The 25,031-nt window shown below is 47.3% G+C and overlaps 2 long non-coding RNA genes across 5 annotated transcripts in view; one reads left to right on the top strand and one right to left on the bottom strand.

The window, feature by feature from the left end:
• The first annotated feature begins 2,650 nt into the window (after positions 1–2,650).
• LOC120386068 lies at positions 2,651–5,164 on the top strand. Its single transcript, XR_005589510.1, has 3 exons — positions 2,651–3,622; positions 4,615–4,761; positions 4,870–5,164. It is a non-coding gene; the product is annotated as an uncharacterized LOC120386068 (long non-coding RNA).
• Positions 5,165–11,048: 5,884 nt separating this feature from the next.
• The window catches only part of LOC120386063, a 177,787-nt gene continuing 163,804 nt past the window's right edge, over positions 11,049–25,031 (bottom strand). For 3 of the 4 annotated variants that reach the window (XR_005589504.1, XR_005589503.1, XR_005589501.1), the window contains 4 exons: positions 13,361–13,444; positions 12,140–12,234; positions 11,644–11,820; positions 11,049–11,278 (listed from right to left, as the gene is read on the bottom strand). This is a non-coding gene — a long non-coding RNA (uncharacterized LOC120386063). Of the gene's footprint in view, positions 11,279–11,639; positions 11,821–12,139; positions 12,235–13,360; positions 13,445–25,031 lie in introns of all 4 variants that reach the window. The other variant, XR_005589502.1, reaches the window with a different exon arrangement.

The raw sequence follows: 25,031 nt of genomic DNA, 5'->3' as shown, positions 1-25,031 counted from the left end.
GGAATGTCCACACAGGAGCCGTCTCCCTGAGCAAAAGTCAGCTGCCTTCAGCCACGACCTCCTGCAGCAAGCACTGCCTAGCCCTGGAGGGAACTTGGACCCCATGGGACTAAAGAGACAGGTCGGCATGGGTATACAATGGAGCAGATGTGAGCCCCATCCTACCCAAGCACCCCGCTTCTGAAGCCATAATCCCCCCTCCCTCTGAGGCTGACTGGGTCGCAGATCTGAGCCCAATCCCACCCACAGGCAATGCCCACAACATCCACTAGCACAGGTCCCGCCCTCCTTCTCCCGGTTCATGGCGGCTGTGTGGCAAACCAGCCCTTTGGCATAAATTAGAGCAGCCTGTAGGATGCTTTAGATTACAGTGTCCCCAGGGGGCCAAGGCGGCAATCAGGAACCGCTGAAGTGCAGGAAAGTCTCTGTGCTGACTGTGGGAGAGCCCGTGGGCAAGCAAGTAGCCACATCATCTCTACACTACCAGAGCTGGCTCTCCTACCCCGACAAGGGGGTGAGTGGCCAGGTTTAGGGCAACCATATTCCATGTGGCACCTTGGGGGATCTGGCCCGGCCGTTCTGTCCAGGGATCAGAGCCCTGTCTCCTTTATGTTATGCTCTGGAATTTCCCGCGGGTTGCATGATTCGGTCTGTACGCGGCCCTCCCCGTATCACCAGGCTACAGAAATAAAGCAGAAGCTATTGAGCGTCTTGTCGTCATAAATATGAATAAACTCTTTACAACGGATGTCTTAGCCCAGAGTGTTCCTTTGAATACACTGCGCTGAGCGGTTCAGCAGAGAGCAGAAGAGTTGCTGGGGCTGTGGCAGATGAAACCAGCTGCTGCGGGAAACGAGCACAGAAGGACCAAGGGAAAGACTGAATCCAAGTCTAGCCCCATAGCTGGGCACAGCTGTCTGTATTCCCTAGAAAGGGAAAGATTTGAGGGCATCATTTTTCAACTTGTTTTGTTGCCCACACGGGCAGAATAGCACATACTCCAGAGAGATGTTGCTGTAATTAAGGGTTAATGGAGCTGGGACAGGTTGTTATAATGAAGAACCTTATAATGGAGGCAGAATGCAAATTACTACCCACCCTGACCCTAGCAATACTTCTGCAATATGTATTGGCAAGAGGGAGAAGTGTGATGCAGAATTCCATAGGCCAAGACAAATGAACATGCCGCAGGGCAAGGCTTTCTTCTGTTCCTCTTCACCAATTACTGTTGGGCCATTCCAAAGGATCTCAAAGCACCTTGCAAGTTATATGCACAGAGCACCAATGAAATGCAGCTACTTCTGGGGAGTGAAATGGCAGCCAATACACGGCACTCGAAAGAGGAAGGGTTTGCTTTGGCTAGAACAGATGGCCAACCTTGTATTCTTGAAATATGAGCCACAGCACAGTGTGAACACAAACACTCAGGGCCAGACCCTGAGCTGGTGTCATTTGGCATAGCTACAATGAAGTCACATAGCAGCTCAGGATCCAGCCCTCAGTCTTTAAGTTCTCTCTGGAAACTTGTCTGCAGACAGTAAGCTGCATGATGTTCACTTTGTTGTCCTCAGCTGGCTGGAAGGCTGAACTGACTGCTTGGACTGGAGCCTGTTATCCCCAAGGCTTGGCATCACAAACCTGGTTCTTTAGACCTCTGCACTACCCTCTTCTGCCCTAGAGAGTGGCACTAGGGAACCATGTTTTGGATTGGCCTTTTCTTAGGGCACCAAGAGGCAGAATGAGTTAGATGAAGAAGACGAAGACGACAAAGTGCAGAGCCAGAGATGATCCTTTATATTGGCCTAACAGTACTGGCATGGGTGAGACTCCTTTGGCAGGAGAGTATAGAGACAGCTTGAATGGCAGCTGCCCAGGGCTGTACCTCTTCTGAGGCTACTAAGCCTTGGTCTACACTGGGGTGGGGAGTCGGCTATGCGAATAGCGTAGCTGAAGTCGGCGTATCTTAGGGTGATTTACCTGGCCGTGAGAACGGCGGCAAGTCGACCGCTGCCGCTCCCCTGTTGACTCCACTTCTGCCTCTCTTGCGCGGTGGAGTTCCGGAGTCAATGGCAGAGCGATCGGGGATCGATTTTATCGCATCTACACTAGACGTGATAAATCGATCCCCAATAGATCGATCACTACCCGCCGATCCGGGTAGTGTAGACGTACCCTAAAGAGAGGCCTTCCATCTTTGGAGCTCTCCGTCCCTCACCCTTCACTAGCAGTGGATTCACTTTTAAAGAAAATATTTTTCTTTTTAAAAAAATCAAGGGCTAAAAAAGAGCAACTAGAAAAAAATGACAGGGCCAAATCCTGGGAGGTGCTGAGCACTGGCAGTGGAGTCAGTGGGCATTCCAAAGGCCCAGTCCTTCTAGCGGGATTCAGCCTGTTGTTTCCTATGTGTCTTAGGGACATTCACTCTCTCTGAACCATCCCTGAGCAAAACAACTGGCAGGTGGCACGTCCTGCCTGTGAATTGGCTGTAGCAGATGGACAGCTGTGCACAACGGGCAAGCTAGGGTTTCACGTCGTTCATTTCCGTGTGAGCTCACTGGGTTCTGGAGCGTCACCAACATTTGTGTGCGTGTCACAGAGTGAGTGAGCAAGCAAATGAGCATGAGTATTCCGGTGACATTCATCCCCCACCGCAACCGGCTCAGAGCCAGCTTCAGCTTAGCCATGCCAGCGTAAATCCACAGTTAACTCCGTTGGTTTCAATGGGATTTACTCCAACGTAACTGGCAGCAAAACTTGGCCCAGTTGGTGCATATGCCAGCACTAAAGCTCTCGCTGTCTCTCCTTGACTTTCAGTTTCTCTAATGGATTCTCTCTCCTTCTCTGCAACTAATGACCCTGGGGACCTCGATTTTACACCACTGCACAAGAGCAATTCCCACTGAAAGCTCTGGGGAAGAGATGGCATTGGCGGGGATTCAAATGGCACACCTGGTACCATCTGCTGCAATTTCATGTTGCCTTTAGTTCTGTGACTCCTCTTTAGTTGGAAGAGGATTAGGTGTCAGGGACAGGAGGCCCAGTAACACTACAGACTCTGGCACTGTTTCGAGGCGATGCCTAAGTGCACTGTAGATGTGCCAACATGCTAACCTTGGCTGTTATCTGTAGAGGCAAGGTTTCAACAGCTCCGCTCTGCGGTTGACTCTGAAGTTGGAAAAGTTCATCAGCTGTTGACTTTGGGAGAAGTCTTGCCACCTGCTGGAAGGACACTGACCCCCTCTGGGAGGTCAACTTCTGTGCTGACTTATCCCTGTGCGATCCTGATGGAGTCTAATTCAGCACAGCTCTCCTTCACTCCCTTGTGCTGCTGCCGTCTCCCTGGCTCTTAATGAGGCATTACTTTACCGGACAGTTCTTCAGTGCATTGGATAGAACTGTAGTGTCAGGAGCAGCACAGCGAATAGCAGGATCCTCTGTTGGGTGGCAAATGTTCCCAACTCCCAAGTCTGTGGCAATAGCTGGAGCCCTCAGCTTTCACACTGTCATAGTTGAGTCACTCGTGAGTGAATGAACTTTGCTCCAGACTCAGGATCAAAGGTTTTTCCTTTGTCCTCTCCGCAGATGCATTGAGATAGAGCAGATGTCCATGGGCCAAATTCTGGTTGGTACACTGCACTGGCACGGCTCAGAGGCAGCGATGGGAGCACTTCAATCCCTAGTGCCCTGCTGCAGGATGTAGCTATAATTTGGGAACTAGTTCTAGAGAACACTAGGGTATGGGGGTGGGCCCTGTAGGGCAGGGGTGGGCAAACTATAGGAACTGCGGCCAATGGTAGCTTCGGGGGAGGTACCTGCAGGCGAGGGCAGCACGCGGAGCCCTCTGCCCCGCCCCTCCCCCAGGGGCTGCCGGGATGTGGTGCAGGCCACTTCCGGGAGCGGAGTGGGGCCAGGACAGGCAGGGAGCCTGCCTTAGCCCCACTGAGCGCCACTGCCAACCCCGGAGCTGCTCAAGTTAAGCAGCACCAGGCCCGAGACCACACTCCAAACCCCTCCTGCACTCCGCACCCCAACCCCCTTTCCCGAGCCCCCTCGTACACCCCGCTCCCCTCCTCCACCCCAAGCCCTTGCCCTGAGCCCCTTCCTGCACACTGCACCCACTCCTATACCTCACACTCCCTCCCGTACCCCAAACCCCTGCCCCAGCCCTACATTCATGGCCCTGCATGCAATTTCCCCACTCGGATGTGGCCCTCGGGCCAAAAAGTTTGCCCACCCCTGCTCTAGGGTGTGGGCAGAGTTAACTAGCCTCAGAGGGAGTATGACTGGGACAGGTTCAAAGCCTTGCTTCCTGGGTGCACACGAAAGGACCACCAGGAGCGCATGAGGAAAGCAGGGTGTTCCTTTCCTACAGCCAGACCCACTCTCCAAAATGAAAAAGTTCTGGTTTTGGGGTCAAAACAAATTTTCACTTAGAGATTTAAGTTAATTTACAGTTTAAAAAAAAAGTCTCAATCAAAGCTAAACAGTTCAATTGAGCCAATCCAATTTTTTTTTTCCTTCAGATTTTTGGTGTGTGAAACTTTCATGATTTTGTCTTTTTGTCTTGATTTGGGATTGGGGGTGGAAAATTCCAGCTCTGAAAAATTCTTACAGGATGGGAAAACGTTCCCAGTCAGCTCTCCTTCAGTCCCCTGTGCTGCTGCCATCTGACTGGCACGGGGCCTGAAGCCAGCCTCCATCCCAGTGTTGGATGGTCTGCAACTGTGACCGAGCCTCCTTCAGACCTCCATCCAAATGCTGGTCTGTGTGGGATCTAGGGTTATTTTCCTTCAAACCCCTTCCCTAGAGCCCTATGCCAGTGTCTGGGGGCCAGTCATTCTGAAACGCACCATTTCTGCTTTTCGATAGCCCAGTCGCTGACTGAAGGCACAGAAGCCATCCCTCTTCCCGAAGGCATCCGCCAAGCACTGCATGTGCTGCCTAAACACAGCAAGGATTTTGTTGTTGGGTTTGGTTTTTTTCTTTTTCCTTCTCGCTGCCTAGAAAGCCAAAGGGCCTGTTTGCTTTCCTGTTACTCATCAGGAGGGTTTATCTGCGATTGCTTGAGAGAGGGGAAAACGCCATCGCCACAGGCAGGCAGGCTCAGTGATCACGCGCGTAATGGCTGGGGCCCGCGGGCCCATATGCTAGCCATCCCAAGAGGTGGAAGGCCAGCTCTGATCACATCCAGCTGCTCAGGATACAATTGATCAGGTATGGCTGGATGTCAGAAAATGGGGTCGGGGTGAGTAGGGGCTGGAGGAGGGGAACAATATAGAGGAGCTATTTAAAGTGTGTCACAGAAATGAGAATTTTCCTGTACAAACGTCAGGGCTGGGAGGAAAAACAACACCAAAGAAAGGAAGGGAGGGAGGTTATATTTCCCTTGAAGCTCTGAGGATGCTACAGCAGCTGACATGAGAAAAGGGACTAAACTTTCATGTTGCACTGAATAATTCCTGCATTTTCAGGTTCTTGTCATTCCCTTTCCCTCCACCCCCAGATTAAGACCTAGGAATTCAACTTGTTTATTGTTGCTTTTGTTACTGAATATCCATGAAATGCTAAATGGCCCCATGAACTAATTAGGTATTAACCTTGCATTACTGCTGCATATCAACCACGGACACAGGCCATTTGTAACCAGGGATATTTCAAGGAGATTTATGAAATATTCAAGGATCAGGTGGGCTGGCTAGAAAACAGGGAGTAGTCCAAAGGACAAGGAAAGAGAGAGAGAGAGAGAGAGACATTTACAATGGGAGCAACTGTAAGATCCTTGTCTATAGCTCCTATCAGAGGCAAAATAAAGACATGGAGTAGGAAATGGCGAGTTGATGGGGCAAGAACTAAGGGATCCTGATTGCCATTTGCACCTTTGAAAAATCGATCCCTACAGCCTCTGGGAATCAGGGGTGGGAGACATTTGTGGGTGACAGGAAGATGTGCAAGGTTCTATTTTAGCCTATCCTGAAATTCCTTGCTTGTTCTGTAATCAACATCTCACTACCCACAATGCCTCCTTGAAAGGTAGTTTTGGAAGGTCACCGTAACCTAATTAGGTCTTCCTTGATCTGAAACTTGATCTGTGCACTCAGAAAGGTAGGATTTCTTGGGGTTTGGCTTCACTTTTACTTCTTGGGTCCCCCTAAGCTCTCCTTACTCCACCCCTTCTGAAAGCGAAAAGCACTGTCAAGTAACAGAGAGATGTAACCTTTGAGTACCATGATATACTCGTACTTTATTACTATCAGTCAAGCTGTTAGGACTATGCTTCGAATAGTTACTCAACAGCTTCCAGCCAAAATTCTCGCATTTAACTTTGCACTAATAATTGTGGACCATAGTGTGATCCTCTTACTCACACATTAAAAATCTGGCCCTATGGTATTTCTTAAGGGATTTAGATACCTGAAGATGCAGATGATTGCCTAATTGGATTTTCAAAAGTGTCTAGTGAACTCAAGGGGACTATTCATGGTGCAAATTACTATGCAGTGGGAGTAAGAGTTATCTCAGTCTGGTCCTTAGCAAATACTTACAGTATTAGAAGCCAAATACATAGGAAATGGTCTTCTCTTTCAATTTTTCTCCCCACAACTTTCTCTCATATTTATCTGTTTACATCTGCTTTGAGAGTCACACTCAGAAACACACACGTTCTTACCTCTGTCCTCTGCTGACCCGAAACCATTCTTCTCCATCTGCCCCTGAGCCAGCCCCGTTTCCTGCAGCGGGATGGATACGGCTGTGTGGCTGATACCCTAAGTAACAGATGCTGGCTTTGTAACTCTAACCCCATTCATTCGCTTCCCCCCGCCCCCGCTCTTCCTCTCTCCTCAGGCATCTGTAGCTTACATGCCATCCAATTTGTTACCTACAACAGGAAGGTCAGAGTCCTGCTGGCTGCTGCACTTCTCCACTCAGCTTGGGGCACTTGGCCTGTACATTTCTTTTCACAAGATGTTGGCGGGGGGAGGGGAAGATTGGCAGAGAACTGAACTTTGGAGATAGAGCAACAAGGGACATGTTTTTGGGGACAAGCTTTTGTTTTCCCCTGACAGTCTCACAGATCCCGCCCTCTGAAGCGCTGAGCACCTTGTGCAAGGCGCTGAGCCCTTTCAGTTTCCATCACATCCGATAGGGCGTAGTTACTGCTGATGCAAGCCAGGGCAGCTCCACTGAGAGGGACTGACTGGGGGTGCTTGGGGTCGGGGGGCTGTAACAGTGTGTATAGTGGGGGTGCTGAGAGCCATTGAATCAAACTATAAACCCTGTGTATGATGGAAAGCACTTCAAGCCCAGGGGTGCAGCATCCCCCCTAGTTCCAGCACCTATGCTTGCGGCGACACCCTGTGAGATAAAGGCTCAGGTGGAGAAGAAGCAGAGATGACTTGACATTACTTTTGAACCCGCTGGATTTGGGCAGCCTTGCGGGAAGGAATGTCCCCGGTCACAAGTTACTGCTAGTCAATGAGAGCTGGCTCAGGTCCAGGCCTCACCGAGGTGCGTAAGTCTTGACAATGGGTTGAACGTACTGGGCCAGTGCCTTAGAGATGAGAAGTGCTCTGTGCTAAGTATGAAGGGTCAGAACTATAGGGAAGCTCGAAACTAGATCCAAATCCAAACTTCCCATCCGACCCCTTGTTCTATGACTGGCCTAACCCCAACCCTGGAACATTTCCACACTACGGAAAGCCCATTGGTCCAAAGCCTGAAGCCTTTACTCCATTTAAACCAATGAGCATTTGGCCTGAGGAAGGACCAAGTATAAATGGAGGTCCCAGTCCTATGACTGGCTCTGTGTGGGCTGGTGGGCTGACAGAATTACTGTGGAATCCCTTGGACATCCGGGGGTTCCCACCTGGGAGCAGGAGTCTGCTTGAACAGAGTCGGCTGCAGGATTGGGGCCTGACCACTGATCTCCAGCTTTGGCCCATTAATTATAATTAACATTGTTATCGTCAGAATCCAAAAATAGATATAGACATTAATATCATTTAGCCAACATTTCAATTATCCATATATTTCATATGTATCCCAAGAATTTGAATAATTGCAGTTTATCGGGTTCTTCCACTTTTTTTCTTCCTTTCCTGAAGTAGAAAATTCCACTCAGCTATTCACCTGCGGCAATTATTTTTTCAGATGAGTAAAATATCATTAATTTTCTACCGATGGCACTGTATGCTAATGGCGTGCTGAACAGCTGGGAAGAAGGCAGCTTTCTAAGGGCTGAGGAGGAAGTGAGAAAAGGGGCACTGGAAATGATCCCTTGAAGTATTTGTTGTAGCTAGAAAGGATTTTTTTCCCCTGTAGGACACAACTAATCCCAATTGGAGCCCTGGAACAAGGGAAGTGGACCCCAGAAATACAACTGGTTCAGTTGTATTTGATGGGCAAGTTGATTTTGTGCCTGGGCTACTAAAGCTTCCAGATGATTTTCGCAGGACTTTGTTAAATGCTGGAAGGATTCTGGCTGTGACATTTGGGACAACAATCAGATTTGAAACCAATCCAGTGCCTGCCAATTAATCATTACTACTTCATTATGGTCTGCTTTAGTCAAACACAAGTTACTGGGGTCAATACAGGAGTAACTGGGTGAAATTTAATGGCTTGTGCTATACAGGAGGTCAGATTAGATGATCTAATTGTCCCTTCTGGTATTACAATCTATGGATACATTTTAAGTATGATTATATCACATTGGTTATTTCTGAAGCGAAATTAATGCAGAAAGAGAGTCAACAATCCTATCTCCTGCTGGGATTATATATAATTGTATATTTTCATTGTTAATAAATGAGATCCACAGTGCATGGGGCAAAATGAGACATGTGCTTGATTAGGGAATTGATACTTTGGGCCTTCAGTAGGCAAGATGTTAATATGTAATAATACTGTAGAATTACAGAGCAATTTTCACCTGAGGGATCTCAAAGCACTTTGCAGACATGGATTCATTAACTCTCAGAACACTTTGTGAGGTAGAGAAGTGTTAATATCTGCATTTTACATGAAGCTAAGTGATTTGCCCAGGGCCCGCTGCAAGTCATTGGCAGAGCCTCGACCCCTGGAGGCCTGATCCCCAATCTCCTGACCAGCACAAAGCCAAAACAGAGACCGACTGACAGGCCTAGATGGTTGCACAGATACAGCAACAGCAGGCAGAGTGATTTTGAACATCACACCACATCCTGGCATCTTTGCAAACACTGCTTTATAAAACAGAGCTACTCTGCACGTCGGAGCCAGGGGATAGAGAGAATCAGAAGGATTACACCAGAGAGTCCATTGGAACAGGAAATAATGGAGCCTCCGAAGAAATGTTTTCAATGTATTATTTATTCATATATTTTTAATAACCTTTGTTTGGAAAGCTAGCCTGATATCTGAAGTTTAAGACTCTTAACAGTGCTTGGTCCCGATGGGATCCTGAAGTAGAAAATGGGGGATGCAAAAAAACAGTTGTGAATCTTGCCATGGATTGGGCAGGGGGAAAGAGACAAGGGGCGGGATAAATCACAGACAGCCTATCAGAGTTAAGGATGCCGTAGCCAGTGCAATAAAAAGACCTACATTAGCACCGCTTCAGGACCCAACCGTAACCTCCATTCCTTCTCCCAGTCCCACAAGGGACCTACCTTTGTCCCGGCATTAAAAACCTGTTAAAATCTTTTTGATGTAGCCACAAGCGGAGTGTGAAAAACCTGCCACCGTGTCGGCTCTCCCAGTCATCTCAGAGCCCAGCTCTGCAGCCAGCCAATATCATGTGCATCTAGGTGTGATGGCAACATGGATCTGATTTGGGCATGAAATGTTCATGAATCCTCGCACTGTGTACAGACTGAGCATCTGACTGTCATCTAATATGCTCCACTTATTGCTGCCTGGCTGGCCACAACTGCACACCAGAGGAAACCCAAAGGGGGGACCTGAGTGTGCTCTTAGATATAGTTCTCACTCAGTTTTCCAGTCTGCTACACCCACCAATCACAGCCGGAATGTAAGTTCTGTTGGAGTGACGTGGGTAGGGGTGTAGGAAACTCTGGGGTCACATGATCTGATGGGTGTCTACTTTATTTCTCTTCTAATTTCATTGAAAAGAACAGTTTAGATGGAGGTTCACTCTGTGCGACTCTCTGTCAGGACGACGATTTCATAGGAAAACACAAAGGAGATTTTGTGTTGAGGCTGCCAGATACAGAGATACCACTTGGTTTTTCTCTGGTGCTTTACATTCCAGGCTGACTAACGTGGCCTGTGCCTCTTTAAATCCTGGCCTGGAATCAGGGAGGGATGGCTGACAGCACTCTAAGGATATCTTCCAATGTTGTAGTAGCCACGTCGGTCCCAGGATATTAGAGAGACAAGGTGGGTGAGCTAATATCTTTCATTGGACCAACTTCTCTTGGTGAGAGAGACAAGCTTTTGAGCTTACACAGAAGTGAGAGAGAGAGAGAGAGAGAGAGAGAGAGAGAGCGAGAGAGAGAGAGAGAGAGAGAGAGAGCGCGCGCGCGCGCCTTATGCCAGAATAGCCACTGGCTCAGCTGGTAGGGCACTCATATGGGATATTGCAGATCCAGGTTCAAGTCTCTGCTCTGCCTTATTCTCCTAAGAAAGAGTCCTAACTACCAGGCTAGAGAGTGAATCTCTCCTATTGGAGCTCTCTCACTTTGTATAAACATACACTGGGCCAGTGAGGCCGGGGATTTGTGTCTATGCTCTTTCCTTAGAGAAGTCATAGCTCTTTCACATAAGGCAATGAATTCTGGGGGTGAGAGAGGTCTCGTCTGAAAGGTTATGGATGCTATATATGGAAAACACGCCTGTGTCTGAGATTCCACACACCTGCAAAACACCTTTTAATCTAAGACTTTATAGACATGGCTCCACCAAGACTACATGCGGCTACTGAGGTGCATGAATGTAAGGGTAGAACAGAGCTGTTAGTTTCGGCCAGTCCTTCATTTCACAGCTCCTGGCCATGGTGACAGAACAGAAGTGGAAGGGGTAAGGAAATCTTCCTTGATCAGCAGACAAGCTGATATTCAGCTGAGTTTATTTCACATAAGGTGGCTGCAGGAAGGGGTACAACCACAAGGAAATCAATTGAGACTCACCCACACATATTTCACACTAGGGCTCCAAGCAGGGATCTAATGCACCAAGAAAAGGCTGATGCCCAGAAGAACTCATTTCAAGTATGTCTTCCAGGGAGGAATTTAATCCACATCCCAATAGTGATGGTCCAGTGCACTGATTGCTTCTTCACCTGTCAAAAAATATAGATTATGTTCAGAAAATAATCCAGATTGATAAACCAAACTCCATTTTTTATGTGCAGGGAATGTCTTAGTCCTGGACTCCTAACTCAGACAAACTTCCCAGTGAGTTCAGTGAAAGTTATGCCTGCATAAGAAGCCTAGCATCTGGTCCCCTGATTTTAATGGATGCCCCATATACGAATCTGTACTGAGAACTCTATGGATCTAGAGTGCAGAACAGCAGAGAATTGGTGTGCCTCATGAACGTATGCAGCAGTGACTTTCAGTGTACGTGCCCATTGATGAGGGCAGGTCTCTCAGCCTTCCAAGAGCCCCCCCAAAGTAGAGCACTTGCTTTATAAAACACACCTACATTTTCACAGGACCATGGACAGCAGTTCCTTGTTCCAAGATTGTGTGGAGTAGCCTAGGCCAAAGAGGTGGGTTCCCTCACATTCTGCCCATCTCAGTCCCTGGCTTTCAGGGCTCTTCACGGGAAAGCAGTATTGAAAGGTGTCAGTCCAGTGGGTCCCACTTTCTGTTTCCTGGGCTGAAACAAAATATCCAGAAGATTCTGACAAAGGATGTCCCATGCAGCTGGATTTTCTACATCGACATATCAACAAGATGGAAAGGAGAACTTTATTCCCATCAGGAGATCACTACACTCCTTTTTGTAGGAAGAAGGAAGGGCACTTACTATGTTCAGTCCCAGCCAGGGTTCTGCAGCAAACTGTGATAAGTAGCTTTTGTTCATTTATCAAGGGTTGATACTATTGTTTTTCTCTACATGTCCATCTCTGGGCAACTTTTATTATACTGCTCACACCTACACCATTCAAACAGCCCATCAGCCAACCTTCACTGACCTCTAGGAGATGCTTTCACTGAAGAGGGTAGGAGCAGGACTCCATGGGTGGAACTGTGGAAGTGTCCCATAAGACTTTTCTTTCTCTCTCAACACCTAAAGGTCAACAGGAAGGTCAAAGAAACAAGAGTGAAATGGCTATCGACATTAGGCATGGAAGAGTCACGGTTTTCAGGGCAGCTTCTGCACACAAGTGGCTGAAAACCTTAACCATAAATTGAAGGATGGAGGAAAGAAATGAGGGGGGAGGAGAGAAAGAAAAGAAAAAGGGAAGGTTGATGGACAGTCGGACTTGTTGAGGGTGAAATCAATTAAAGTGCATCAAATCCAGAATTCATGCTTTTTCAAAGTGACAAATCTGTGCTGGAAATTGAGAAAGACGAAGGGAGAATAATGTCTTTGACCTCCCGGAGACCGGCTGTTCCTTCCGTCAGAGGAGCCAGGACTGAAGTGAGATGCATTCATGATAAATTATAACAGCCAGTCAGCCACCTTAAAAAAGAACGAGGTGAAAAGGTTACAGAAGGGACCCAAAATGCATGGAATTCAACCAAACATCAAGATAAATCAGCTCAGGCCCTGGTGTATGCGTGCCAGGCCTGCATGGCTAATCTCAATTTGTTAGTCTTGTTATCTAAAATGTAATAGACACACACACATCTTTACCAAGACATCAGAAAATGTTGTCACTGGGGAATGAGTCACTCCAGCCTTATAAGACTAATAGATCTAGTGACAAAGAGCCCTGCCATCCTATTGGTGGATACTGCTGGAGGGTAAGAATACTTCTCTGGTGCACAGATATCCTTCCCCATCTTGTGTTTGTTTCACCTTATATATATGTATTTTAGGTTAAGATTTTCAAAGATCTTGACACCCACTTCCCATGAAAACGAATGGGAAATGGATGTCCAACTCTCTTAGGTAGCTGTGAAAATCTTGGCCTGGATGTCTATTGTTTTCTTTTATACTTATATAACATCTTCCATCTGAGAGCATCAAAGCACAACACAAACATTTGTTAATCGCGATGGAATTCATGTATCCCTACAGATGGGTAAACTGAGGCACAATGCTGTTAACTGACTTGCCCAAGGACACAGAGTGAAATAGTGGCAGAGCCAGGGAGGAAACCCAGTCACCCTGACTATCAGTACTCAGCTGAAGGTGCTCACAGACTCTCCTTTTCCAAATATGTTTTGTTTTTTATAGTGAGACTTACCAGGAAATATTAGTTGATCGTCCCTCAACCCCGATAATCTTTCATATAGATTCTGCTCTCAGGAATAACGTGTGGTCAACCTGGCTGGGGAAGGCACAGAGAAGAGATACTAAGATCAGGGTACTAGAACAGTCTGGAAACTAGACTTTTCCTTTCCACATTTATTATTTGAATATATTCTGTACAATCTTTTGAGAAAACAAAATGAAAGGCAGATTTTAGAAGCCATGGATACGATCCCAGTTCTTTCTGAGACTGTAATATACCAGGCGCCTCAGCTTCAGGAGCAACTGGGAAGCATCAAGCTTAGCATGTGAGTAAAGAGGAACTGTGCTGTATTTTTAGAGAAACTTCTCCCCTCAACACCAAGGAGGCGCTATCCCCCTTAGCTTTGTGATGGGCAAGGAAGAAAATGCCCTGAGGATATTCTGGGAATCCCTTGGCCAGTCTGAATTTGGTTTGCAGATATACCATCCTCAACCAATGAGTTTTTCATGGTTCTCACCAAAACCATATGCTGGCCAATGTTCCTCCAAAACCCTGCTCAGCCTCACCTCAAAACTGAATCAGGTTTGGCCCAGATTTGGCTGAAATTTAGCCCATGTTCATCCAAAATTTGGCTTCAGTTTGGCTTAAATTTACCCCAGCTTCATCCCAGCCTGGACACTTTTGTCCAATTTGGGAGTGGAGATTGTTATGCAGCCTGAAAAAACAAGAAAAACCTGATTTGACGATGCACCACTCAAGCGTCTCATGCTTTAACTCTAATTTCAGTGTTTGGAACAATTCTACAATTTGTGTGTTTATCTAGAGCCTATCTGAACTTCTTTGGACGCCAAATTTGAGATTTCACAAGGACAGGCTTTCCGCTGCATTTGGATCATGTTGGGAATACTGGGAAAATAGCCTTTTTAATGGTGTTTTTTCATTTCCACAACAAACCAAGAATTGCGGCCACACTTGACCTTATTTTGAAATTAAACATTTTTGAACTTCAGAAAAGCTTCCGTTGAGGTTTCAGATTCTGTTCAAAGGTCAGTCTAAGAGTCATGTCAGTTCTCATTGGATCCAAGCCAAATCATCTACCCCTAAGACACACTTGCCTAGTGTGCTATTAGGCAGTGCTAATTAATTGCAAATTGAAATTAACGCAGTTGGAACTGGCACCTTTTCACCCTTGCCAATCCTTTGACACAGCAACACCTCAAACAAAATGAAACTGAACCAAATTCAGAAAACGATACGTTCCTCCCAACAGTGGGTTCCATCATGAAAGGGCACATTTTATAGCCAGAGGAGTATTGTCCAGGGAAGATCTCCTCCTGGTTCCATACCCATAGTTTGGAATAAATACCGTGACAGTCTTCCAAATAATCCATACCACATTTTACATGAAACCCAATGCAAGTCAGGACAGGACACTTATGCATCATCTAATTAGTTCTGCATATGCACCAGGCAAGACACACGCAAATACAACCATCCGTTCTTTTACCTTAATACAGAGTCTGTCTTGAGAAAGGACTGAGTATGTGCTTCAGATTTGGGTCTATATTTATTTATTTCACCCATCGATCCATAATTTTGTGATGTTTGTTTCTTTCATGAATCCCTTCACAGTTAGTTAGTGACAGACATTACCTTGAGGTTGGGGCAAAAATGGGGCATTGACAAAGGTTCAGTTGCGCTATGATCAGCTGCGCTTACATCACGTGCTGCTCCCAGCTGGCACAGACCAGGGCACCGCTGCATGGAAGCTCGCCCCATTAGCACCCCAACTAGTGTTGTGACTGGACTGGTTGAAAAATTTTCAACCAACCTTTTTTCTGTCAAAACCAAAAAGTTTCACAGAAATGTGTCGCTCTCAATGAATTTTTTTTGCCGGGAAGGTTTATCTAGTCCAGGATGGAATTTCTAGACAAAACTAGAAAGAGAGAGAGAGAGAGAGAGAGAGCCCCCTCCCCCACTCCCCCAGATATCTAGCCTGGCACTCACCTGGGAGACCACGTTTAAGTCCCTGCTTTGCCTAATTCAGGCCAGAGCTTGCACCTAGGTCTTCCCCATCCCAGGCAAATGCCCCAACTCTCAGTCTAGCATCAGTCTCACACACTCTTGGGCCCAATGAATATTGAATTAGTTCTATAAAGTGGAACGTTTCCTATAGAGAGAGAATGATCTATAGGCCCAGGTTTAAATCCCTGCTCCGAATTTTCTGGCCTGAGCTAGGAAACTACAAGCTCTGCTGCGTGGAAACTCCCAGGACTGGAGTTCCAACTAGCGTTAATGTAGCTCTGCTTTGCAGATGCTCACACCAATGGGGCAAAGCTGACTTGGACATCACTGCTGGAGTCCTCCTGGGATCCTCCCAGCTCAGCCCTTGGAAAGCGGTGGTGGTCGACTGGCTGACACCCCCGATGCCAACGCTGCTGTATTCTCCTTCATGGCAACCTTTTCTGGACAGTCCCTTCCCCGAAACAGCACGCGTCTCTCCTGGAGACATGAGCTCACGTCAACAAATTGTTCCCGACACTGCCCTGCAGCACTTTCGCTATGATAGGCTATTCAGAGTGATGGGACACACTAGTTAGATCTCCCTGTGTGTTTATCAATCCCTTCGCAACCATTTTCTTGTGTAAATCCATCAAAACTCTTTCTTCAAGCTCTGCAGGAGCAGTTAGGAGCCCTCCCCTCAGAGGGGCCTGACATGCCAGTTGAATTTCTCCCCCCTCCTTGTAGAAGTTACTGTTGTCAGCAAGCAGAGAGGACTGGCCTGTGCAGCACAGAAACAGCAGCAGCCATGATACAGTAAGCGCTCTTGAAATATATAGCCCTTGAAAGACGGCTGCTGTGAGATCCCCTAAACCTGGGAAGGGGAGAGGAACAAGAGCCCTCCTAACCCTGGACAGCACAGGAGAGGATGGAATGAGTCCAGTGACGAAACAGTAAGAGGGTTGAAGTCAATAGGAGTGGCGGGTGCTCTGTCATGCCTGATTAGAGAAACACCCCCAAAAGGTGAATCCTTCTCTCCTGAGTGTACAGAACTGAACCAGGAAGCTCCCGAGAACAGCCTTTCCTGGTGTATTTTGCCATATTTGCTTTGTGCCAGCGTAGAGACAAACATGAACTATCCGCGTATCTGTTCAATCGTGATTACATGGGGATCACCTATATTTAACCAATGGAACATTTCAAAATCCAGAAGAGTGTCTCTGTCCCTATGATTGAATAACTTCTGCTCTAGCGTCTGATGTCGCACGTCAGATGAAAAAGGACTAAATGGCAAAACCAAAACAGCTTCAGCGGGAACAGTCTGGTAACTAACCCTAACCCTAGAGCTCCACATCATACCCATCAGTGGGGGATGGGGGAGGGGGAGAGATTCTTAAGGGCCAGGCAGAAATTTGTAAGGTTTAGGATTGAAATGTGCCCATTTGTACAAAAGACTTGCAGCCTCTTTGTTTTTCTTTCTGAATTGCGCCAAATTGTTTTCATTCACTGCATGAAATCCCCCCATCTTCACCTTTGCAAAATGTCAGGGTCCCCCCCATCTCTCCTCATTCCTTTTTCATGTCTGTGGGTTCCCAAATAACTAGAGGTGACAGCATTTATTATTATTATTATTTTACCCGGGAGATGAAATTTGTAAATTGGAAAAAAAAATCAAAATCATTCTCATAACTCCACCATCCTGCCCATTTCATCTTGTCATTGGCTCTAATGACGACCATGGTCTTTTGATTGTTAGGAAAAAAAAACCATCAAGGAGTCAGAGGAAACTGGTCTCCTCTTCTGATCTCAGATACTGGGCTCCCGAGGGCTGGTGCCACGTATGGGGCTAGGGCATCACGTTGAGATCTATCCCATAGCAAGGGGCAGTGCAACGTTGGGCTGACCCTGGAGCAGTCTGGCAGGGAGACTGTTGACTCAGGGAGTCATAGTCACCCTCACAGTCTCCCCGGTCCAGGGAGGGAAATAAACGGTGACAGGTCTTGTTGTAGTATAATCTTCCCAATGAGTTGGCATAACTACGACAATGGGCAGCCATGAGTGGGTGGAGGTAGTGACTCTGCCTGAGTGCAGAAAGCCACATGCAAGGGAGCAAAGCGGCTTCCTTATGCCCCTTTTATTCCCTTGTGCCCATACAAAGACCAAATCATGCTCTGGCCCATCAGGACTAAGAGTCCAGTCTTGCTCTCCACTGCCCAAGAGGAGAAGTTGGCCATTGCTTCCAGTGGGAGCATGGCCTTGGCTTATGAGCAAAATGGCCCCTGCAAGGCGGTGGCTTCCAAGATGCTGATTTGATTGAGGAATTTTATTTTCCATCAGGAAGTGCTTTGTCATGTGAATCGTTGCAATCCACCACTAAGTCAAATGGGAGCTGCCATCTCTGATGCTCAGATCCCGCATTAGCTGGGAAATTGAGGAGGAAGGAGCCCGCTCGGAGCTGCACTTGGAATTCAGCTTGTGTAATTCACCATTTTCCAACTCCCAGAAGCCTTGATTTGTACAGATCTTGTAAAACTCCTGTAGCTCTAAGCAGTCTCCCTCTTCCTCCCCCATCTCCTCCCCAGTCCAGCTTCCTATCCCACCCCTGTGGGATACTAAATCTTTCACTTGCCATTTTCCTCCAGTCCGAGAGGATATGAAATCTGTAGTTCCTCAGCCGAGCTGCCATCGAGAGCTATGAAATACAACAGGAAAAGGACGGAAAGGACCTGCATTCACTCCACACACAGTCACACAAGGGCAGGGATGGACAACCTATTAAACAGAGAAAGCAGCAGCTGCCAAGGACACCATGGTGTGAGGGAGGTGGGGGAAGGGGGACATGAGGAACTGCATCCTAGCACACAGTGAAATCAGACGGAGAATTATTCACCTCAGGAAGCAGGATAGGGCCCTTGTCTCAGAGCTCTGTGTGGGAAACTGGTGCTAGCTGGGAATATATTCTTCTCCTAAATTTCTTATTCAGTTTAATGCTGGTGAAAAGTACCGGGCTGATAGCTTTGGGGAATGAAGATTTATTTATCGACACAGCAGGTTGAAGAGGAGGGTGGGGCAAGTTTCCCAATTCTGCCATGCAATGTGCCTCAGACATAATCAAGGAGGGAGGTGATGCCCCTTGGCAAACAAATATACACTCAACAGCCCTTAGCTGGTTACATTTTGGCTTCCCTCCTGAAAACTACACTGAAAGCACTGGGCTGCATTCCGCGGTGATTCCAGAACTGCAATAGCAAACCCCTTCTTGGTTGAGGGAAGAGGAGCTAGAAAAAGGGAAGGTTTGGCTAATTTGTTTGATTAACACCTGCAGACAGAATATCACTATATAATAATAAATAATAATAATAATAATTCTATTGTTATTCAGCCTTTTGCATCAGCTTACTTACTATGTGCAAATATAACAGAAAATTGTATTTCATACATACATATATAAAGACATGCATATTCATATAGATAAGTGCTCTGTAGGTCAGCTATAATATGAATGTAAAAGGAGATCACAATTATAAAACAGGTCATCACTTTGACTTTAATGGAATTACTCAAGATTTACAATGATGCAAATGAGAGCAGCTTTTGGCCCATGGTGTTCATCTTCAAAGGTCCAACAAGAGCTAGTTTGCTACAGACTACAGTGGGGACATAACCAGCCTTTAGCTGTGCATATCCTGGCTTAGTAAAACCACACTGAGTGTGCTCAGTACAACAAAGTTTCCTAACGTTGGTAAATCAGAAGTATTTCCCGCCCCCCCACCCCCACCCCTAAAGCAACCCTACAAGTACAAGATGGTGCATCTAGAAACAAAGACTGTAAGCTGCATTTACAGGATGGGGGTGTTTGAAAAGGACTCATGGGTCGTTGCTGATAAACTGAACTTGAGTTTTCTCTCTGTTTATGGCACTGTTGAGACCATTACTAGAGAACCATGCTGGAGAGGGTTACAGAAGAGGTGAAAGACTGATCTGAGTTTTGGAAAACATGCCGTACTATAGCAGATTTAAGGATGTCAATCTATTCAGCTTATTGAAAAGGAGGGAAAGGGGAGACCATCATGGTGCCTAAGTTCATGCATATGGAGAAGAGCTCTGATTTTAGATGGCTCTCCAGTTTAGCAGACAAAAGCATAAGATCCAAAGACTGAAAGTTGAAGCCAATCTCAAAGCGAAAATAAGGTGTATCTTTTTAATAGTGAGGGTACTTAACCACTGGAACAACTCACCGAGGGATGTGGTGGACTGGCCATCACTTAAAGACTTCAGTCAAGATTGGATATCTTCCTAAAAGATCTGCTGCCATTCAACCACAGTTATTGAGCTTGATGTAAGAATCACTGGATGAAAAAGTTGTGGCCTCTGCTATTCAGGAGGCCAGACTAGGTGATTGTAGTGGCCCTCTCAGCCTGAATGTCTATGAAATCTATGAACCTGTAGACCTTCCCTCCTTCACACCAGCCAGAGGAGCAGTGCAGAGAGCAGACTACACTGCACTCTCTCACGTTGCGTGGTAGTGGCCATTTTCCCCAATGTGGGCTTGTGTCTAACAGACACAACTGACCTTAACTGGGACCTTAATGACAGCTTCAGAAGAGACACTTGCATACGTGCTGGCACAATTTGTATAGTGTGTGTGGGAGGGGTCGGGGCGCGTACTGAAAGCCATCGAACAAAACCCTGTATATGATGGAAACCAGGGTGCGGTTACATCCTCAGCACCTATGGACACTTGTGAAATGGGGTGATCGTCCTGTGGGGTCCCACAGTCAGTGAAACACACTCACGGACATAGGACAAGAGAGACAAAAAGCGGCCCCTTGCTTAGGAATACATTGGGATGCAGAGCAGTTAGGATCCCTTCCAGTCACCTACTGAAGGACCGAGATGAGCTCACTAGTAACCGGTAGTGTTCTGCCCTCTTTCTGGGCTTCCCTGCTGTTTCTTCCTTGAACACGACAATAGGCCATTTCATGGTGCCGAGAGCCCCCAACCCCCACTGCAATCACATGGCAGGGGTGATATCTGCTTGCTCTGGCTGCAGCAGGACATTCCCCTCCGTTCTCTCTCTCTTCACCTGCTGTTTGCATTTGCTTTTGTTATTTCTTAGTCCCCAGCATTCTTGACTCCCAAGCACTTGAAGACACGAGTTAAGCTCTAAACTCCCTTGGGCACTGGGAATAGCCGTTTACATTATTCTCTTCCTCCACTGTGTCTCTGTCACAGGGTGCTCTACTCACCACTGGAGCGCCTCCTTCTGGCCACATCGGGGGTTTAGTTCTGCCACGCGGACGCCCCTTCCTGCAGTGGCACGCTGTCACTTTCTCTGCGTCTCGCTCTCTCGGGACACAATTGCTCTCGCTTCGTGGCTTGGCCATCTGGCCAGGTCACCATAGTCCTCCCCTTCTGGGGTAGCAAAGTCTCCCACTGTCCTAGGCAGCCTTCCCATTCATTGCCCCTTAACGGTTCCACTTCCCCGGTGGCTGGAAGGGGAACCCAGGCCTGCCCTCTACACTGGGTTCCAGCCCAGGGACCCTACAAGAAGCAGTACAGTCCTGAGCGTTACAGCTGTATCCCTGGGCTACTTCCTTCCTTGCCTTCGCTCGCCCTGAGAGTGACTGCAGCCTCTCTCTGCAGCCCCCAGCTGCCCTGAGCTTCTGGGCTTTATACAGGCCTCTCCTGTTCCTGTCCAGCAGAGCCTCATCTCTAATTAGTCCTTGCTCCCTGGCTCCTCCAAGTGCAGCCCAGGTGGTTAACTGGCCCACCAGGCCACCTTAACCCCTCCAGGCCTGGTGTGTGGTGGATACCCTGTCACAGTCCCCCTTTCCTCTGTCCCTTCCTTCCTCTCACTCCTTATTGCCACCAGCTGCCTGCTGCTCCAGTCAGCCCTCATCCCCATCCTCCATTCCAAAGGGATGGTAGCACGCCCCCACCCCTTCCCCAATTGTCTCCGCTGTGGGTGTTTATCCACCCAGAGGGTGATAAATACATCAAGCCTGTCAGTGTCTTCCCATAGCTTTGGCTGGACAGAGGTGCCCCCCTGCTGGGTGACATCACTTCCCAACCAAGATGGATGGCTTTCCCCTGACAGAGCAATCGGTGTCCAGCCGAGACAAGTGGAGGGTGGATGTTAAGTGGCACTTAGGCCTGCTGGGGGGCAGATGGGGGCAGGGGGGAGGGAAGAAGAGGTTTAGTCCTGTTCAAATGTTGCTGCTCTCACTTGCTCTCATGTTGACAAAGGGACTGACTGGCTCTTCCCAGTCTTCTTGCCATAGATTTTCTAGGCAGAAGGCAGTGCAGAGAAACCAGAAGTGTAATGTCCCCGTGCTCGGCTCAGGATAAGCATCGTTATCGCTCCTATGGAAGAATGGTACCATAAAGTGCAGCTGTTTGGGCTTAAATGTATCGGTTGACATGAAGCCAAGAAAAGTGAGGGATGGGGAAGGGCAAGGGAAACGTTCTTGTCAACGTTCTTGAGGTGAGCACTTGGGTTCCCACTGGAGACCAGTTTGCACAGAGTAACTCAGCGCTGCCCTGCTTGATATGAACGAGTTTATGGAACTACACCTGGTCAGGGGATTGGTTCCATGTCCCATGAACATTTCTGAAGAAATTAATTTTTTTTTGTCATGGATTTTTGGGGAGTTTCGTCAATATCTGAGACGTTGAAGTAAAGCGTGAGTGGGATGTGTCTGATCTCGAGAACTTAGGCTTGTACCATCGCTCTGTTATCCTAGGAGTGAAGCTACTGCCCTAGGGAATGTCTGCACTGGAGACATGGTGTAATTTCCATGCTAGCACCGATCGAGCTAGTGTGCTAAAAATAGACGCATATCCATGGCTGCATGCAGAGCAGCACTGGCGAGGGGCTCTGAGAACATATCTAGGGCCTCCAGTGGGATTGTACTTGGGATAGATTGCCTGGCCCATCACCCATGCTACTATTTTTATCGCACTAGCCTGGATCAGAGCTAGCCCTTGTATGTCATTCTGGTACTTTCACTAAAGAATAAAATAGTGAACTTACCACTGAGGTAGACCAAGCAATAAGGTAGGTCATTTGAGGCTTCCCAACCTTTACTCTGGGATTTTCAAAGGAACTGTTGAAATCATTTTCATATACGGTACACACAGCATTGTTAAAACCCCCTGAAGTCTCTTTGGTCCATTGTTCTTGAGGCTGATCTGTGAACAATGCATTCATTTTCCATGCTGTCTAATAAAGATGTTTCTGTCCCTGAATATTATAGCTGCAGTGTATTTAATGGGGAAAAATAGCTATTATCATCATCAGTGGTTCAGATGAGTTTCTTGGCAATGAGAATGGTACAGTTACTTGGGCATTCAAACAAGGCCATTATTATTTCCAATGCATTTTTGAGGAAATTATTGCTGTTTTAACTCTAATCAGCACTCAATCTCAGCAACACCTCATTTCAAAGCATAAAAGCTTTCACTCAACAGACCATCTCGCCTTTCCCCCCTTTTAAATAGCTGGACAATTAAATAAATCTCATGACACTTCACCACCAGTTTCCCCACCAGCCAGAAAATGCATTCTGGGTCTTTGCATTAGTGAGATTATGATATTAAAGAAAAAGCTGGAGGGAACATAAGCAAGTGAAAGGAGATCTATTAAGATTATATACTTGCCCCGTGTTAAAATACTGTACCATTTTAGGGGTAGATTTTTCTACCCTTAGTCTCATCTACCTAAATGGCCCCCAACATGTTAGCCCTTCATGATCCTCAAAACACCCCTAAGAGGAAGGGAATTATTATCCCCATTTTACAGAAGAGAAACTGAGGCACAGAGTAGAGTAAATGACTTGCCCAAGGCCATAGATTCATAGATTATAAAGCCAGAAGGGACCATTGTGATAATCTAGTCTGACCTCCTGTATAACAGGCCATAGGACTTTCCTGAATTGCTTCCTGTTTGAAACAGAAGATATCTTTTAGTAAAAGATCCAACTTTGATTTAAAAATTGCTAGTGATGGAGAATCCACCACAGCCCCTGGGAAGCTGTTCCAGTGGCTAATCACTTTTGAATTTGACTTCTGGAGACTTAGTATTCAAGCCTGATTTAGGACAAAGCAAGTGAAAAGTTTGACAGTCTCATTCTAGAACCTGACCCTATTGCTTACACAACAAGAAAGATGGTGGCATCTTGTATGACAGCACTGGAGCAAACATGTTAAGGAACAATCCTGCATTAGCATGGTCTTCATGTGTTCGCAGGCTAAAACCACCCAAAACACTTCTGGTCAACTCCCATGGGATGGACAGACAAGTTCTCCCATGACCCACTAAGAAAAAAGCCCCAGAGCAGCTGCAGCTGGCAAGGGCACTAGAAACCCGGGGATATGATAGCATGCGGTCCACAGAAGCTGAAGTTCTGACTTGGGCATGTGTAGAGCAGTATGGTTGTGAAGCCAGGGTTTCCAATGCAGTGTGGACACTCAAAGGCAGGCTCAGGAGCCCAAAAAGTCTGCAGACAAGGCTCACAGAGACCCAGGCTTAGTGTGCTGTGTAGAAATGCCCCATCAGTTAATAGACTATAGACCTTTTCAGATCTCTAATTCCAATGGTTCTATTCACCTGTTGGACTTCTGCACGTAAGGCTCTGCCATCTCTTGAACAGTGAGTAGTCGTCAAATATCATTATTTAGAGGCTGCTATTAAATTAGCTGCTAAGCCCATGAGGTGCTGAGTACCTCCTGCAAGGTGCCAAGGGCCCTCAACTGACATGGGCCTTCATGGGCGTTTGAAAGATGGAGTCCTCAGACCTCACAGATAACAACAGTCTTAGTTAGTGAGGATGAAGCAAGACTGCAGTGCCCTAAACAGGTCTTTGAGTGTGACATACATGTATATATACACACACACACACACATATCCACAGCCTCCTTTCTACTATAATATCCAGAAGATAGAGATGCCAGCAAATTTCTCAGAAATTATTCCTGAGCATCTACATCCCAAAAGATGTAGGGGTCCAAAAGAGGTTCCTTCCAGATCCCCACATCTTTAATTTTTCTAAAGGATCCCAGACATACTCAACAGAAATGGGACTTCATTTTTATCCCCCTTCAACCACACACTCCCATGTCTAGCAGAAGAATTGCAATGACCAGCGACAGGGGCTGCTCTAGGAATTTGGCCGCCCCAAGCACGGCAGCATGCCGCTGCCCGTCGCCGGTCCCGCAGCTCCGGGGGACCTCTTTCAGACGTGCCTGTGGAGGGTGCGCTGGTCCCGCGGCTCCGGAGGACCTCCCGCAGGCATGACTGTGGAAGGTCCGCCGGAGCCGCAAAATGCCGCCCCAAGCGCGCGCTTGGCGCGCTGGGGTCTGGAGCCGGCCCTGACCAGCGATGATATTTGTGATGGGTTGTAAAGAGTTAAAATCCTGCTTCTCCCCACCTTTTATTGTTTTAATTGGCTGGTCTGATGACCTGACCGCCTCTCTGATACACATCAAACGCCTGCCTGTGAAATACAGAGCATGTCAGCCCCTCGAACAAGGGTCAACCCGATTGTCAATAAGACCATCAATCAGCCTTGCCAGAGCAATGGGATCCATTCCAGGCTAAACGCATCAGATGCAAATGAAACAGCCCGGCTGATAAAAGCCCAGTGTGGGGTGCAAGGGCCGGCGGCTCGTGGAAGGGTCA

The sequence above is a fragment of the Mauremys reevesii genome, linkage group 18, assembly GCF_016161935.1.
Source record: "Mauremys reevesii isolate NIE-2019 linkage group 18, ASM1616193v1, whole genome shotgun sequence".
NCBI classification, from domain to species: Eukaryota; Metazoa; Chordata; order Testudines; family Geoemydidae; genus Mauremys; species Mauremys reevesii.
This window is presented reverse-complemented; position numbering and strand designations above follow the sequence as displayed.